General features: G+C 47.9%; 1 protein-coding gene across 1 annotated transcript in view; it reads right to left on the bottom strand.

Moving 5' to 3' along the window:
- LUZP1 (leucine zipper protein 1) overlaps nt 1-16580 on the bottom strand; it is a 44371-nt gene that overhangs the window by 18836 nt on the left and 8955 nt on the right. The window lies entirely within an intron of this gene.

The following is a 16580-nucleotide window of genomic DNA, read 5'->3' as shown; positions in this document are numbered from 1 at the left end:
TTGAGAAAAAGTATCCACCAGAAGTCTAGCAGAAGGCCCTTTAACTTCTTGGCATAACCAGAACTAATCCCAGTGCTTGGAAACAGAACCTAAACAAATTAGTATTACAAATAAAGTGCACATTTATAAGACTGAGGAGAATCAGCCAATATAAAATATTGTCGTAGATGTAGTGGCTGCTTTAAGCTGGTCACGCTTTGAGTGAGGGCTTGGACCAGAGACCTCCAGGGTACTTCTAACCTAAATTACTCTGGCTGTTCATGGCTGTTCTTCTCCAATCTGTCACTGATATAAAAATAACAGAAGGAATGGTGCAGGATTCAAACACTGGGACTATTATTAATACTAATTAATGTTGTTGGGGGATGTTTAAACAGGACTTGTTAAATAAATCTGATAAGGCAATAACTTGCTCAGCTTGTAAAGGTACTGAATAATCTGACATGGATGTATGGACTTCAGATTTCTCTCTCTCTTTTGGAAAGTGAGCAGTTCTCATCCTAGCTCTATTTTACATTTTTAGCAAAAAACAGGAAAAAAAGAGGTGATAATTTTCACAAATAGCAAAAAAAAATGTGGCAGTGGCAAATATAATAAGGACAGTTCAGTTAAACAGAGCCATCTGAGTCACTGATAAAGGGAGATCAAAGACTCTGAAGGGCTGTATCCTGCAAGCACTGAAAAGACTTAAATGGTCACAGCAGAAATCTTATTGACAGAAGCAGCTGATGTACTGTTGTAGCTCAGAGGCAGAGCCTCTTGGCTGCATCAGCAGGAAATACTGAGTAGAAGTATAACAGTAGAAATGACCTTATTTTGTATGCAGTACTGGACTGTGTATTTACACACCCAAGTCTTGACACATCTCACCTTGCTTAAGTAGTGACACAGAGCAAGAGAGATACCTGCAAATTGCTCTTGAGTTTTCTAGATTCAAAGAGAAAAAGATGCTCAAGTGTCTTCATCTGACCTTCCCAGGGAAACAGGACTTTCCTCAGGAGGAGAGGAATCACCCTTCGAGGGATCGTACTCTGCCCACTGATGATGAAGGGAACCTAGACATGGGCTCAGGCACAGACATCTGGATGGCAGTCATCTCCCCTGGGAATGATGCCCCTCTCTCTCCAGGGCCCATGCATCAAAAACACAGGCTGATAGTTCGGGAAAAGCTGAGGAAAGTTTTGGGAAAGCTCAGAAATGCAGTCATAAGTGCTTTTTTATCCTTTGAAACTCTACAAAATCACTGATATCACTTGAGCAACCAAGGGCGATCCTGCACTAAACCAAGAGCATCCATTTGGATTTGAGCTGCTGAAAAAAATGCCCTTCCGATGAGACACATAGGAAGCCTGGGGAATCTCAAACTATCTGTTATTCAAAGCTAGTGTCAAGGCAAAATGTGTGGCCGCCAAATACCTACAGAGAGAACATATTTTGTCTGATCTAAAACATTCTTTATTATAGCACATTAAGCCAAAACCCAATTTCACAAGAGAAACGTGGCACACAACTTAACCTATTCAAAGTAGTAACTTACTAACAAACACTGCAGTGAACTTACCAGGATTCACTATTTAAATGACTCATTCTGATTCTACTTTTCCCCATGGATTTGTCATTGGGTTTTCTGGTCTTCCTCAACAAATGCGTGTGTCTCCTAACTTTATTTATATTTATCGTTATCAATTGCATCCTCCCCCCGTGGTTTAGTACAGATTGTCTTTCAGGGCTCTTCGTGGTTTTGGCCACGGCATCCTGTTAAATGTGGATGTAGCTGTGAGAATTCAGTTTACTAGAGTACTTTCATACTCCAAATTACCCTTCATGTTCTTAAATTTACTTTTTTCTGCACACACAGTTTTGCTCATCATTATCTGCAGTTATATGATTCTTTAGCAGCATCCACGGATATAACCTTCCACGGGGACTATATTATCTTGTCTGCACAAAACACACACAGTCAGTTCACAGCTGTGCGTGGAGTCAAAAAACCCCTAGCTAGAAACACTTGTGCTAACTGAAACACTTTATGAATTTGAGATAACCATCTTTTATTTCAGAAAATGACTACTACTTGAGACCTACACAGATAATCTCTGCCAGAAGTGCTTAGGACTGTGACGTCGTTCCTCTCCAGAAGCACAGAAGCATCTTACCCTACATGTCGTGTTCGTTGCTCTGATTTTATTGTTGGTAAGAGTCCCAACAAGCACCCACTGCTCTGGGTTTCAGGATGTCCCCAACACGCCCATGTGGGAATAACTGTTGGCACCCACTCCTACTGTGCTCTCTGCTCTGCCAAGATAAAAATGCTGCCAGCTGCCATGCGTGTCTGTCGAGTGCTAGAAGACTCTGCTATCTCTCACGAGCACATTTTGCACGTAATCTTTGGGGTTTTTATCTTTTTGCTTGCACTTTTATACTGATAATGCAACATCCCTCGCTGTGGCTGGGGAAGCCCAGGCCCTCAGTGATGACACTGCTGGTCTTCCACAATGCCCATCATCAAAAGGGTAACGTCACATCACACATGTTAAGTTTCAGCCTTACCCAGTCCTAAAGATGCATGAGAATTATTAATGCCTTGGCCTACAGCCACTTTTTATTCATTTCTTCTTTTGCTCTTGAAGCTGTAGGGGTTTCCAGTAGACCCTGGAGAGCTGCACTCATCACAGGCAACAGAAAATCAACAGATTCAAACGCAGCTATGATCAGAGAGAAGAATAGCAATTTGCCCCATTGTAGTTGGAGTCCTTGGGGTCCTCCACGGTGTCAGATCCACATAGGCTGAGTTTTGCATTCCTCAGCTGACAGGTGGTCTAGTTTCAGGGGAGAAGCAGAGTGGATGGGGCTTATACCTTGTACTGCTCCCTCCACCTCCCCAAATGCTGGGGTGAGCTTAGATCCTCCCTGTTCTGTTTTCTGCTAAATTATTACTCAGAATACCCGTGGGAATTGTATTTTTTGCACTGAGCACAATGCTGGGAGTGTTTGCACACACCTGGGGAAAGGGAGCCTTAGGCGACGCAGGCCTCCAGACTGTGTATTCAAATGGCATTAGGAGGCCGACAGTCACTTCAGGCGTAAGGACAGCTCTGGAGACGTACATCAGCAAAACCTGGGGTAGAAAGGGGGTTCCTCTTAGCAGTCCTGGATGGCCAAGCAGGTCAGGGGGGAGTTGATTAGACGACGCTCTGGTTCTAACACATACTCTTCCACCTGAAGTATAGGTTAGGTGTGTTTTTTGTATTCTGCCCTGTGTGAATACACATCTGCAGATTTAATTGAAGGGTTTCTGGTGTTGCATACGTATGCGAGGGAGTGCGAACATGTCAAGCTCAAATGCAGTAATGCTGCTGACGATTCACGCTTGTATCACAGCTCAACCTGGTGAGAGCACCAGCGGGATTTTTCTTCCCTGCCCCAGGGTGGAATGGGCTGGGAGGAGTCCAGCATGTCATTCTTCATTTGTAAAGCAAAATTTCTCTGCCATTTATATAGAAAAAGGACATGGGCGTCACAAATTGCAGCAGATGAAGATACTGTGGCCAGAACCTTCAGTCAGTTAAAGAGAGAAGGAAGGAAAGTTTTTCTTAATTTGATTTTGCCTTTTATGAGCTCCTTCCAGCACCTGGTTCTTGACCCCACACAATGATCCACAGTCGTGGGAACAGGAGAAAATTACTCCAGAAAAAAAAAAAAGGTATAAAACAAGATATTCAGACTAAATAAGAGCCAGTGTCCACTATGTGTCATCAACCCCCCATGCCACCGGCAGGCGCCTAACACCCTCCTGGGGCAGCTGAAGAGAGGCAGACAATGTGTTTACTTACACAGGGTGGGAAAAGGGGCACCCTGGCCCCACCGAACACAAAGGCAAAATGCCAAGTGACTTTTAGGGATGTCTGCATTTTGAGGGATGAACTGTCTCAGAAATGTCTGCATCTAGTGGGAGAGGAAATTCTCAAAGTCAGAACAAGCTAAACAATCTGGAAGTGGTTTGAATATTGACTAATACAATGCTAGACTAGAGACATGTGAAATAATGAGAGAGCAGCCAAAAATAACCACAGCGACCACAACATTCAAGGAGACTGAAACAAAGACACCAAATAGCATCTACAGCAAGTGTGAGAGACTGCAGCAGGCTCTGCAGATGCAGGAGAGAATCTGGCACGTCACCGAGTCACACCGACCCTACGCCAACACTCCGATCACCCACCGATCTCCTCAGTGCTGCTCTGCTCCCGGCATTACAGAAGGAATTTCTCTAGACGGAGCTTGCAGGGTCAATGTGAAAGAAGCAGAGCATAACGCCGCTCCCAGTTCCTCACAGCAGATGCTTTGAGCGACACTGGGATTTGAGCAGACACAGTTGCTGTTGCTTTACTGTACACAGCAGATATTTTGCTTTTCTCTACAAAGCTGCTACCGCTCTTCTCTGGCTCCCCTTCGAAAGCACTGCCTGCCTCACACTGGAAAGGCTCACAGGTAAAGGCTCACTGAGACCAGGTCTGAGCGTTCGGTTACTAGGTGCAGCATCTTCCTTCCAGCAATACACAATGTGTTAACCTGCACAAGCACCAAACAGAGCCCTGGCAGCTGGTGGCATCCTTGCCCTGGAAACCCCATGGCAAGGAAGATGTTACCTGTACTCTGGAGCTCTTGATCAGAAATGGTTTGATACTTTCAAAGCCCTCCAGCATGCTGCTCCTACCTGCCAGGTGTCAAAAAATGCCTTGTGCATGCAGCAGACAAGTTACCTATTTTGACAAGCTCTACATTTGTCTTCTATCTGAATTCAGCAACACATTTTTATGTATTGTAGGCAAGCAGAAGCATTGGTGGGACAGCTGAGGACCTCACCACATCATAGACCTCAAATTACCTTCCGGCCTTCTTCACGCTGTTTCAAGAAAAATGCCCCATCCTGCACTGGAATCAAAACTGAGGAATGAATGTTTTTCTTCTCTGGCTCAGTGTCCCATGCTGCTACTTGTACTGTCCTCAGAAACAGATTTACTGTCACATTTGATTTCACAAACACTATGCAGGCGTCTCTCCAGCGAGTCACAAACTTGGCAGCATCCTGCGGATGGCATGGGAAAAGCAGCCGCAGCTCAGTGGTGCCTTTGTTATATTTACTGGACATGGAGGTCTTCCACCTCCTTCACCCCTCCATCCCTCCCTCCCACCTCCATCAGGCTCAGCATTGCAAGGGCTTCAGGGACCACGGTCGTCACCATCATTTCTCTTCACCCCCATAACATGTTCTAGCATTAAGGTGCCACCTGGAGCTGAAGGCTGGCTGAAAGCCACAGGATCCAAACTTTAGGAGAGCCTCAAACTAACTGAAGTTTCCCAACTCTCCTGCCATATGAGGCCAGCGTTTTGTCTGTTACTGTTGTCTACTTGGTACCCAGCTGTCATTGGTTTTAATCTGTAATTCTCCAGCACTTCCCCTTTCGAGGAAAAGAACCTTGGACTCCTCAGGGATACTGCAGTGTTTATGAAGACATTGGTTCAATGTTAACAGCAGTACAAAAACCAGAGTATTAGAGGAGCAATGTAAACCCGGAGGGAAAACTCTTGCTAAGTCTCAAGTGCTGTGGGCTTCTGACTCGTCCATCTCAGAAAGGCTGCACGTAAGGAGACTGCTCAGGATCAGCCCCTCCAGCCTGAAACAGAGACAGCTGATGGGGGGAGGAGGTACTAACACAGAGCCATAAAAATCAGGAGAGGAGTAGAGGAAGTTGATGTTTGCTGCCATCCATAAAATGCAAACTGACGGGCATCAGCTGGAATGACTCCGGGGAGGTTCAGAGCAAATGCCAAAAGTTTATAAAGATCCAGAAAATTATTAAAAAAATTCACGGAAGAAAATTTCAAAGATTATCGAATGCAAAGAACATAAAGTCCTATGACTCAGGAAGTCCCTGGAAGTGGGCAGGGGGGGAAATCATACTCTATATTAGATATTCTCATGCTCCTCCCCAACATCTGCTTTTGGCTGCTGGTGCAGCTAGGATGCTGAAGAGACGGGCACCTTGGTCTGACCTACAGTGCCCTCTCCTCTGTTCCTTTCCACCTCTCCCACGTCACTTCAGTCTACCTCTCTCCGCTTCTCAAACTTCCATTTTCCCCAGATATTTAGCATACGGTAAAAGCTCTTCTCAGACCTATCATCTTCCACATTGTCACTTTAACAACCTTGCTTCCTAGACTTGCTCTTCTAACCTCTTCATCTGGCCACCACAAATCTTACCCTTCAAGCACAGCTCTATTCCCTTCACCCTCTTCTGTCATGCTTGTGCTGAAGGCTGGGAAAGTAATATTGGCTCCAGTTCCTCCTGGTGTTTTCACTCCCTCTTCCCATCCTGTTGCCTTCTGCTCGTCTCTGGTTGGGCTCAATCTGTTCAGCACTCTGCTTCTGCTTGTACGTGGTGTTACGCTGGGGAACTGCTTGCTGCAGGATGTTGTGGAAGCTAAAAGCACTCGTGGGTTCATAAAGCAGCAACTAGACAAACTCATGGAAGAAAAATCCCTCAAGGTCATACATACAGGGACAGGGACCCACTCCTAGCTCAGCATGTCTCTGAGCCAGAACTTGGAGGTTGGGAGAATCCTCTGGCCTGCATCATTGCACGCTTCTGCTGTCCCCGTCCTCCTTCCCAGGAGTCCATTTCTAGCCATTGCTGGAGATGGCATACAGGGTAGGTAAACCTTTGCTCTCATCCAGTAGAACTCTTATCTTCTCCATCTCTTGTATTGTCCTGTCCAAACGCCCATCCAGGTCAGACAGGACTAACACTGCACATCTGACAAGTTCCACACTACAAATGGGCTAAGTACCCAAAAGCATAAACCCACGCAATTCATCATCCAGCAACATCTACAGAGCTGGGAAAGGCATCCCTGGTCCGACACACCTAATAAGATCAGCTTCAAGTACTCATAACCATCCCTGAATCATTTTGCTCATTAGGCGTAGACAGCTTTAACCTTCATGTTCTTCCTAGCATTATACCCGAGAGCCACACGGGCACTGATATATCCCTGTTGGCATAAAAATTATAGGGTATAGTATGTTTTTCTGCACCCTGCCTGATACAGGGTATACTCTGCTCTCCTAGCAGAGTGGCGGAAGGACATCCGAGCCAGCTCCTTTGCAGGAACACTCCTTTGATTGCTGTGAGCTTTCCTGGCCAAAAGCCTGGATCAGCCATTCAGACATTTCCACACAGATCCCTACAAACCCTGCAGAATATGGGGATTGCTCCAAAAGCCCTCACAAAAAAATGAGCTCGTGGACCCAGTAGCACAGAAAACTGGTTACTCTTGTGACTTTCTTCCTGGAAGAACGCAATCCATGAAGTTTGTCAGTGCTAAAACTAAAGCTTTTTAGCTCCCTTACAGCGGCCACAAGAACAGCTTGGGGAGTTGCCATAGCTACTGACTGCCCTGAACTACTGCAGCTAATGAACCATCTGTCTTCTGCCTTGGACAGAAATGAAAGGACAGGCAGGCAACCAGGCTGTGTGTCGGTGCCTGCCCAGCCCTGGCACACAAATGCAATTCATCAAACTCCCAGCAGATCCTAAAAGCTGGGACAGAGCAGAGTTTTGGAAAAAGGAAGTGTCCAGGCCCAAAAGAAGCTACACTTCACATCTGCACCAGCGTCTGCACATCTACACCACAGCTATACTGCACACCTGCACCAGCCCAGCAAAGTGGCTGCAGGGCAAAGCCACGTGGGGAGACTAAGCAGGAAACAACCACCTAACGTCCCACTGTGCTGCTCAACGGTGCAACTGGAGAACAACGGAATGCACCTCTTGTCCCCCGCCATGCAGTCGCAGCTATCCCCAGCGTTCAGCGTGACAGTGTGTGCTCCTAGCTCTCTAATGCATGCCCCAATTTTTTTCTCTAAGACTGGCAGGGCTTTTGTATTTCAGAAGAAAGCAGCAGCTCTGCTAACCACCCTGAAGTGCAGGGTCCCAGGCTGCCTGCTGCTGCCAGGGAGCAACTCAGAAGTACACAGTGGCATGTTTGATTCACCCAAAAAAAGCTGTAGGGCATCACACTGAACCCCAACCCACTGCTACTGGGCTTGCATTAGGAAGAGTGCGGCCAGCAGGTCGAGGGAGGTTCTCCTCCACCTCAACACTGTCCTGGTGAGGCCACACCTGGAGTAACTGTGTCCAGTTCTGGACCCCCCAGTTCAAGAAAGACAAGGAACTACCAGAGAAAGTTCAGCGGAGGGGTACAGAGATTGTCAGAGGACTGGAGCATCTCTCTGACGAGGAGAGGCTGAAGAAGCTGGGGCTGTTCAGCCTGGAGAAGAGCAGACTGAGGGGGGATCTTATCAAATCCTTACAAATACCTTAGGGGTGGGTGTCAAGAGGATGGGGCCAGACTCTTCTCAGTGGTGCTCAGTGACAGGACAGGGGCAACATGCACAAACTGAAACAGGGGAAGTTCCATCTGAATATGAGGAAAAACTTCTTTACACTGAGGGTGCCAGAGCACTGGCACAGGCTGCCCAGGGAGGGTGGGGAGTCTCCTTCTCTGGAGATATTCAAAACCCGCCTGGACACAACTCTGTGCGACGTGCTCTGGGTGACCCTGCTTTGGCAGGGGGTTGGGCTGGATTCTGTCCAGCCAGGCTGGGAGTCTGTGATTCCCCAGCAGCCCTGACAGGTCTTTTGATGCATCGCTCCATACCTAGTCCCATGGCCTATTCTCAATGTTGTTTTGGACATCTCACTGAAATAAAGCAGCATTTGAAAAACCTGTTGCTACAGCAATGGCTCTCTGGCCCTCAAACCATATGATAACGCTCCAGAAGGAAGCTGTCACATTCCAGGTTTTTTGCGCTAGTCCACCCAAGGAGGTGTCCTTTGATAATATTTCTTCAAGGTCCTCTTTCTTCTCCTGCCCATTTTTCACAAGGTTTACAAGTTGTCTTTCCTGAGGCCCATGCTCTGATGAAAACACAAGTTTCCTTACTTCTGTTGCAATTTGGATTCCTGCACTTTGCTCTGCTTCAGCCATTTAAACAAGTACTGGATCTGTTGCTGCTGGCTCAGGGATGTCCCAAGTTGTCCTAACACTGTGGCTGCTGGAGCAGTGAGTGCTGGCTGAGTTGGATCTGATGCCTTCTCACTCTCAGCTGCACACTCCCCTCTGCTACGCACACTCACACACTCTTATCCCAAGCATTCATGCAGGACTTATCTGGGCTAAAACTAACCTCATTAAGTTAAGAAATAGTGGACAGATAAATGTTTGTCCCAGCACAAAGAAGTACAAGGCACGAACAAGGGTGAAAGTGAGCAGGCACAGGAGCAAGGAAGGAAGAGGCAGAGGAAAGCACCATTTCTCCATTAGTGAGACTCCTGACTGCCTACAGCTGCCATAAGCATTTCTTAAGGAAAAAGGTGACAGAGCTCTTATTAGCTCCCACCTACATAAGCACTTCAGCAGAAATGGGTCTACCTCCAGAAAGCTTCGTGGATCTGCAGTTCAACTTTGAACTCGCACCTTCCCCGAGAAGCTAGTGCCCCCAGGTGACACTGGCAATGCAGGACCTGCCCCTCACTGCCACCACACATCATTCTCCCACCATGTTAGTAAAAGCAGCTGAAGACACTCTGAACTCAGGGTCATAGAGGCAAAGGCTAACTCTGAAGATCTACAGAAGGACCTTCCAAGTCTCAACAGGGAAATGAGAGATGACATTCAGTGTAGATCACCATTAAGTTACAGACATGGAAAAAAACATCCTAACTTTACATGTAAAATAACAAGCTTTCAGCTTACTGCAACTGTTCAGGAAAATACCAGCTCATTGTTCCACAGTGGTCAAAAATCAAGTCTAATACTATGAGTTACTAGGAAATAAGTACAGCACAAAAATGAAAACATTAATTTGCCACTGTGTCAACCCACGGTGTGCCAGCATCTCCAAAGCTGTTTGCAATTCTTGTCCCATCTCAGCTTCTGCTGCCAGCTAGAAAAGATATGCAACAAAGATGGTCAAAAGTATGATTTCTGTAGAGGAAATCACTGGCAACTGAGAATTATTTAACATGGAAAATGAAATGACTCAGGAGGAATATGAAAGATCTATAAAATTTTGAATAGTTTGGAGAAGAGGGATATGATCAAACGTTCACTGTCTCTGCAGTCACAACAAACAAGGAGAGATGCTGCTCCTCATGACACGCAAGTAAGCTGTTGGACTCTGCCACAGGACACTGTGGAGGCTAACAGTTTTCATGGGTTTGGGGCAAATAGATAAAGTAACACCACAGATATCTTTTGAGGGTTAGTAAATCCACAGAAGCCACATACAGCTCTGTAAGTGCCTGTGTCACAGCGGGCCGCAGGCTGGAAGAGTACACAGGAACTACTTAGGACAGGTTTTCCCTGTTTCTGCTCTCTTCCCTAGGGCCCCGTTCTTCACCACTGCAAAAATACTGGGCTGGATACACTTGTGGTCTGATCCAGGACAAACGTAATGACCTTGGGTAGGAAAGTCAAGCCCAGCTTATAATCACAAAAGAAGTCCTGCTAGATTTGCATCAGGAGCTGGATGAAACAAGGATCATGGCTGAGATGGAAACCACCGATAGTGGCTCTTCATTCACAGGTCTCTGCTCTCTCTGGCAGGCCAGGCAAAGCATCAGTTGTGCTTTGCTTTATGACTTCGACCAGATGTAAAAACCTTGGATCCCACATTGCACAACCGTGCAGCTTAACAGTAAGGGTAAAGAACGGGTTCATCTCATCCACGCGTTGGCCTTCAGCACCCTCCTGGAGGTCAGAGCTACGAGGTGAAGCCAAAGCAAACCCAGCATCCAGGTCTGCTGGTAAATCCTCTGATCCTGAAGCTGACACACAAGGTGACACAGGTGACCTGCTCCTGTCTCTGGTGTTTTAAATCCCAAGAGGACTGTGCACGGCTAGACAACTCGAATGTGCAGTCTGGGGCTGGACACGGGGAGCTCCGTGCTCGCTTCCGTGTTGTTCAGCGTCTGCTGTTTCAGAAGGGCTTTGACTCCACACTTGCCCAGAGGTGGAGGCCCTGCAAGGAGGCAGCAACACGTAATTTCACAGAGGGAATGTTCTCGCCTCATGTCACAACCCAAGACAGAGCTGTCAACAGATTATTTAACAAGGTAATTTGCATCTTCGTTTTTTTTTTTTAAGTAGGTAGTTTTGTGCCAGCCTCAATGAACAAGACTCTGCTCATCGTGAAGAGCAACATATAATCTTGCTAACTAGCCTAAACTCTGATAAAGGAGACTGATCCCAGGTTAGGGAGGTTCTCATCTCTAAAACCAAGCTAAAGGCAGAGTCTGAAGTATGAAGAACAATTTTGTGCAATGGAGAAAGAACTGGGATGTTCACATTCATAGCTGTGCTGGTGACTAACTACTTTAACCCTTGTTAAATGGGGTAAGAGTCACATTGAATAGCTGAAGAAGGAGTAGACGTAAGGTATCTTGACTGTATTAAGGCTTCCGACACTGTCTCCCATGCGGATTCCCATAAGCAGAGCAGGGAAACGCACCTTTAGATGAAACCATAATGAGTCAGAAAGCCGAGGACTCTCTGAAACTGTCCCCTGCTTCAGTGTGAAAATGAGAAGCCTTTTCAGTAATAAAAAAGAGAGATGGTAAGAACTCCTATGGGAGGTCAGACAAAGGTCTGTGTAGCCCAAAATCTGCCTCTGAACATTGCCAGCAATGGTTGTTGGGGGAAAAAATATGACAACCAGTGATCTTTCCTCTCTTATGTTTTCCTAGCACAACCCCTCCATTGAGTCTATTGAGCAGTCCCATTAGCGGCACAGGTAATGAAGTGGAAAGGAGACTGAGACAACGCAGAGATGCCACCAAGCTGAGAGCAACGGTGAGCCCAGAACAGAGAATAATCCTGACATACAGGAAAAATACTTCAGAACCCAAACTGAAACTCACCCCAGGCCAGGTCCTGCACCACAGGCAAGTGAACCACCTAAACAGAGAAACTGCAGAAAGCAAATACAGAGGTAAGAGCAGGCTTCCACCTACCTACAAGGTCACCTTTTGTGAAAAAGGCAAGTCATACTCTGGACACATTAAGAGAAGAACTCTACACACAGCAGGTGAAGTAATTTTTCTGTTTTTCTGAGGACTTTGGGGCCTGAGACATGATACTGTCTTCAGGGCTCAGCTACAGGGCCACGCTCTGGAGTACACGGCCACAGGAGGGGATCACCGAGGCATCACCATGTTACCCAGGAATTGGTCAGAGACAGCAGGCAGCTCTGTGCTGCACTGAAGATGCAACCGCAGTGCCATGCAAGGCTCAGAGGCACGGCTCTCCTCACAAGCCGCCCGTGCTGCTCCTCGCTGGCTCACTCCCACGTCCCTCTCACAGCCCACCTGTATGCAGGGCTCAGCCGCCCGCTGCAGGGAGCACAACCTCAAGCACCCAGTGCCCGGCTCAGCTGCAGTGCCACAGCATTACGGGTAGCCAAGTGGCTGCTGAACACCAAAGGTGAGCAGGGGAGCCCTTTGGCATCCCTCCCAGCTCTCCTGCACCGGGAAATCTGGCTGCCTGACCTCAAGCTCCTACCCAGCCCTACCTTTGTATGGTTTGAGGAAAGAACCTGGCTCAGCTCTCTGCCTGAATGGTCCATCTCCTTGGGCAGTACCTGTGTCCCAAAATTTAGCCTTCTAAAGCTGTACATTAGATATAAAAGAGTCCAGACACCCTCCATAGATTAAAAAAATAGAAAGTGGGCAGCACTGTCGGATAATTGTTCACCTGATCCCAGTTTGCTGCCTACAGCTGGGTGGATGAATGGCCCCTTGGAGGCTGCACTGTCATCCTGCTGACCAGAGAGAGCACTTAAGGGTGAGCCTTGCTTAGGTCCATTCTCTGCCCCAAGGCCAACTAGTATGGAATGAGCCCCCCTGCCCTATTAAACCGGCTTTGCTTCCAAACAGGACAGTCCTTGCTAACCCCTGTGCCATCCCCAGGAGATGTCGGGGAAGGTCCAGGCCAAGCCATGCCATGAACTGTACAAACATAAAGCAGTACGGATGACAGTGATCCATGGCTCAGGATTGTCCTTTAGCGCTCCTTAGTACTAGTACCACTCAAAATCTTTTGGGAACAGCAAACGGCCAACTTTCAGCTACATTTCAGGAAAGGTGCCCTGTCCTCTCTGCACACCTTGCCCTGCACTTCCTTCCGCTCTGTGCACGCAGGAACTTGCTCTGAGCAGGCTCGGCAGGCACCACGCAAGACCCTCAGACTAACGGTATGGCAGCACAAGGAAATAAAATGTGACCTGAATTAAAAATGATCATTCAGATTTAAATAAATGCCTAAACTTTAATTTTTCCTTAATCTTTACTACTAGCCCCCTAACTCAATAACCCTCAGCAGACATCTAGCACTAATTACTCTGAGAAAATTCAATATTCAAGCAGAAGCCCAGTTTTAACTGCTCTCTTGCAGGTCCACTTTATAAACTATTAGCATTGCTATCCACCCACGGAACTGAACAGCCCTGCCACTAGAAAGAAACATGATCATCAAAATCCCCCAAATCAGTAAAAGTTTTACCCCAAGCCTCTGGGAAGTCGCTCTTGCTGGGAGGATCCCTCTCCAGTGTACACTGCTGTTTCCCTCGGCTCATCTGCGAGAAGCTTGCCCTGGCCTCGCTGACATCCGACACAGCCTCCCCAGTGCAAATTCAACGCTTGCCCTGCTTAGTGCAGATGCAGAAGATGAAAATCACTGGCACCATTTTAGGACACTACACGGGGATGTACGGACAGCAGTGCTTCTGCAGGCGGGCTCGGCAGCCTGCCCTGCCCTGCGCTCGCAGCCAAAATGCACAGGGCTGAACGGAGGGTGCAATTAGTAGCAATTCAGACTTGAGGAAGGGCCCCTGAGGAAGGCAAGGAAGATGAATCAGGTTACAGATGTCTCTGCTGTTGCTCCCAGAGCAAAAACCAGGGTTGAGACTTGAACTGTAAAGTTCTAGTGGCAGGGCTGTGGCTTTCCGGGAGCCTGCAGCGCGCTGCGTGCGTGCTTGCTGGCAGCGGCAGGACTGCAGCAGCTCACGTGCGTGGAGCCCAGCGGCACCAGAAACACTGTGCGACTCTGCAGCTTTCGGACAAGTATTTGTTAGAGAGGGGAGAGACCAGCAGCATCCCTCCGCTCAGCTGGCTGGGGAAGAGCGGGGGCAGGAGGAAGCGGTCAGCCATGTGAAATGCCTCTGGCATGAAGGCTGGTGGGCTTGCGTTACACCACGCAGCGCGGTCAGCCATGTGAAATGCCTCTGGCATGAAGGCTGGTGGGCTTGCGTTACACCACGCAGCCCGCCTGCGGGACTCCCCTGCACCAGCAGCATCGTTGCGGGCTCGAAGCGAACCTTTTGGCGCAGGGAGAAGACTCTATCTGCTCCTTTTGCCATCCATGAAACCCACGCTCTGCTCTAAAGCAAGACCTTGGGTGCTATTAGTAAACCGAGACTCCATCGCCAGCTCAGGGTGCTCTGCAGGGAGCAGAGCCGAGCCCAGCGAGCCCTGCGCGGGCCAGGAGCCGGCAGGACAGCAGGCAGGCAAGACGAGGCACGATGCACCGTGAGCGGGGCAGGAGCGGCCGATACCCCACCCACCGCACGCACTGACTCACAGACAACGCAGCCAAAGCCCGCGTGATTTCTCCCCGAAGCCACCTGAACTAGGTGGACCTCGGGTACAGCGTTCCACAATGACTCGTGAAGGTAAATGAAGGCTGGCTGGCTAATGCACTGCGAGTAATCTCCAAATCCTTCACAGCCTCCCAACACAAACTGTCGGGATCTCTGTCCCCTGGATGTGCCACAAATATTAATTGTGATCTTGGACTCCCTTATTAGAACAGGCATGGTTTTTTCCCTGCAAGCTTCAGAATACAACTTTTTTGTTCACTGGCAAGTGTGAAGTCAAATGAAAGGAGGTATTCAGGAGCTTATGTCACTCTCTTAAATGTGATTTATTCAATGAAGACAGCTGGGTGGATTGGAGGACTCTAAGAGGAGTCTTTTGTGTTCAATTTATTTCTGAAAACACCCTCAGGTAACAAAAAAGTAAATAAAATAACTTTTACAGACAGATCATAGCCTGGATCTTTTAAGGAATACGCTGCCTTTGTGAGAGCACGCTTGTAGCTGTGGGGACTTAAACACATTAACCTCAAAATTAATACTCCATGGACAATGGGGAAGCTCTGAGACAGGCTGCCAGGATGGTGTTACGACACTGTGCAGTTGTGCCACTGAAAACAGCCCACTCAAAACTCTTGATGAATTTATGGACAGAATATTTTCACCTGCAGGCTAAGCATCTTGAAAGGACAAGGGGCATTTCACACACGCGACACACAGCATTGCGCCAGAAGCTGGGCAAATGGTCCAAAAGGGTGAGCACATCTCACTTCACTAGCAGGCAGAGACCAACGCGTCCCACTGCACTGGCAGGCAGAGACCAGCCACGTGCACTGTGCCACAGACCCTGCTCTGGGCTAAGAGCTGTGAGGGAAGACTCCACGCTCTCCACGAGCTAGAGGTTCAAGGTCTGGTGACTGGCCAGGGGATTCAGCAGCCACTGTTGAGATTCTCCTTAATGCAGAAAGAGATAGCAGAGGGATACCTGGCTTCTGCTCCCTCTTCCCAAAACGGGCCAGAGTTATTCCCCATTCGCTGGCATAAAGTGGCTCCTTTGACCAGAGTGGGCACTGACACAGCAGAAGAACAGCCATAATTTCCCAGGGAGAAGATCATCCTGAGCATCCAGCTGCCTCCTTCAGTACACAGCTAAGAAGCTGTTCAGGTCAGAAGTGTGGGACAGGATTTCCAGCAGGAAGGTGCTGAGCAGTATTTCTCCCACAGTCAGGGCTGAACACATCACCAACTTCAAAGTTTATCCAGCTCCTACCAGCCTCTTGTCCGTAGGGACAAAAGGGCTAAAGATGCCAGCCAACTCATGACTATCATGAGAAAACTTTGTTCCAAATTCTCAGTTTCATGCTGCTAGAAAAACAATCTTGAAACACCCTATAACAAGAAAGAGGCATTCTACTGGGCAGCCTGCATTTGCTTTTAGGTCCACTGGTATCTAATGGACAACAGGTACTCTGGACAGAAGACAGACAAATTCTATTGCTTTTGAAGCCCATGTAATCCTGCAAGCATTACACAAGATGCTAATGAGGAAATCTGCAGGCTTAATGCCAAGCATTAATTTATCTGAGTCCCATCCTAAATGAAGATCAGAGCCAAGAGAGCATATGCTTTTATTACAGAACATTTAAGAAGTGGAGAGTGAAAAATTGAGCATAAGCCACAAATGGCAGCAGCAGGTCTCCCTCCAGCACTCTTCCAGGGCATGGCTGGCTCACCTCACTCCCTCACGTTGTTATTTATGTGTCCTTTTCCCCCTTGTACTCCCTGGACTGAAGGAAGGAAGGAAGGATGTTTCACAGGAAGGAAGGACTGGCTTGGCTGTACCGAGATGGGACCACACCGCTTC

The sequence above is a fragment of the Nyctibius grandis genome, chromosome 24 (genome assembly GCF_013368605.1).
Source record: "Nyctibius grandis isolate bNycGra1 chromosome 24, bNycGra1.pri, whole genome shotgun sequence".
Lineage (NCBI taxonomy): Eukaryota > Metazoa > Chordata > Aves > Nyctibiiformes > Nyctibiidae > Nyctibius > Nyctibius grandis.
Note: the sequence above shows the minus strand (reverse complement) of the source record. Positions and strands in the feature narration are given on the sequence as shown.